This window comes from Mangifera indica, unplaced genomic scaffold, assembly GCF_011075055.1.
Source record: "Mangifera indica cultivar Alphonso unplaced genomic scaffold, CATAS_Mindica_2.1 Un_0041, whole genome shotgun sequence".
Lineage (NCBI taxonomy): Eukaryota > Viridiplantae > Streptophyta > Magnoliopsida > Sapindales > Anacardiaceae > Mangifera > Mangifera indica.
Window position 1 is genome coordinate 70001 of NW_025401133.1, and position 2500 is coordinate 72500.

Consider the following 2500-nt stretch of genomic DNA (forward strand, 5'->3'; position numbering starts at 1 on the left):
GCGCCCGCACGCACATTGCTGCTCCATGGCCTGTGCATAGGCAATAGAGGTTAATATAACTATATTGGCTGCACATGGGTGCCAACCCAAGCACCCACGTGCGGGAACACCCGAACACCCTACCGCCACCACCTCCCGCCACGCACCCACCACAACCACCATGGCCAACGTTCCACCGCCACCACCTTCCACCACCACGGCCACCGCCACCTGCCGCCACGCACCCGCCACAACCACCATGGCCAACGTTCCACCTCCACCACCTTCCACCACCACGGCCACCTGCCGCCACTCACCCGCCACAACCACCATGGCCAACGTTCCACCACCACCACCTTCCACCACCACGGCCACCTGCCGCCACTCACCCGCCACAACCACCATGGCCAACGTTCCACCACCACCACCTTCCACCACCACGGCCACCGCCACCTGCCGCCACGCACCCGCCACCCTGCCGCCACCACGACCACCACCTGCTGCCACCACGCACACGACCAACCTGCCACCACACACCCACCACGACAGCCACCCCCGCCCACATGGCCAACCCTCCACCACCACGGCCACCGCCACCTGCCGCCACACACCCGCCACCCTGCCGCCACCACGACCGCCGCCTGCTGCCACCACGCACATGACCAACCTTTCACCACCTGCCACCGCCGCCGCCCACATGGCCAACCCTCCACCACCACGGCCACCGCCACCTGCCGCCACAAACCCGCCCACCACCCTGCTGCCGCCACGACCACCACCAGCCGCCCGCATGGTGGTGCCACGGTGTGCCTTCATGGTGGCCCGATGCTGTGCCATGGTCTGGGCGTCTGCTGCACATGGTGCCTGGGCAGTGGCACACAAGGTGTGTGCCAGCATGCATGCATGGTGGCCTGATGCTGTGCCATGGTCTGGGCATCTGCTGCACATGCTGCCTGGGCAGTGGCACACACCATGTGCCTTGCTGCCACACCTTGTGTGCCAGCATGCATGGTGGCCTGATGCTGTGCCATGGCCTGGGGCATCTGCTGCACTGTGCGCCAGCAGGTGCCATGGTGCTGCACCAGTGGCCTGTTTCTGCCCCCCGTGTGCTGCGAAATCCTTATTTCGAAAAAACTCACGCACAAAGTTCAAAACTCCCCGCACAACCACATGACCACAATTCAAATCACAATTTTAGGAGCACGTCAAAACAAACCACGCCCAAAAATTCCAACTCCTCTATTTTCTACGATTTTCCGAAGTTTTATTATTCAAAAAATCATAAAAATTATTTTACAATTCATTTTCCGTGTTGGTTTGTTTTGCCTGATTCCTTGTATTTTTCTTTGCCATCATGCAAAATTTCACACCATTTGGACATCGTTTGGGTCTCCTAAGAGGGGGGTGTGACAACTCAGACATCATGTATGTCCCCTGCTGACACAATGCCAAACGCAAATAAGACTCTTTAGGGGGGAGGTGCCACTCTCAACCAGGTGACCCTTGCAGCTGCTATAGGCTTCTCCCCCCTCGATGGCTATCACGTTGCGTTGCTTGCCCCTCACAATAGCCATCGTAGGTTGCCAATGACACGTTGGCAACCAACAATGTCTCCGAGCATCGGTCGGTGACAGTGGGGCCCGCGGTGGGTTTGCTCGTTAAAAAACGTCGGTTGATGCTTGTTGCCTCGTCGGTTATATAAACGTAATAAACAAGGGCTCCTTGCCATGAACGGGCTGCCAATGCGAACACCCATGACAAGCATGTGGCATATGCTGCCTATACAGTGCTCATGCATGGCTAAGCTGCGGCGTCTCGGACATGGCTCGGTGCCCTTGCCTTATGACAGCAACATTGTGGCTGAGCTCCATGCATGGTTTGCTAACGCGAACGCCCATGATAGGCACGTGGCATCAGCTGCCTATACAGTGTCGATGCATGGCTAAGCAGAGGCATCCTGTGCACGGTTCCATGGCACAATGTTGCTGTCACGTGCCTAACGAATGCTTGTGCGGGCAAAACCCCCTGCTCGGGTGATCCTGAGTGTTTCTCGTGCAGAAATGCGTGAGGGATGCCGATGGTGATCTCGGATGGGGGGCGTTGCCCGCACGCTTGAGATAGGTCGTCGCCCGTTTTACACGTCCCTAACGATTGCTTGCGTGAGCAGAATCCCCTGCTCGGGTGATCCTGAGTGTTCCTCGTGCAGAAATGCTTGAGGGATGCCAATGGTGATCTCGGATGGGGGGCGTTGCCCGCGTGTGTGAGATAGGCCGCCGTCCGTTTTACACGTCCCTAACGATTGCTTACGCGGGCAGAATCCCCTGCTTGGGTGATCCTGAGTGTTCCTCGTGCAGAAATGCGTGAGGGATGCCAATGGTGATCTCGGATGGGGGGCGTTGCCCGCGTGCGCAATATAGGGCACCGTCCGTTTTACACGTCCCTAACGATTGCTTACGCGGGCAGAATCCCCTGCTCGGGTGATCCTGAGTGTTCCTCGTGCAGAAATGCGTGAGGGATGCCA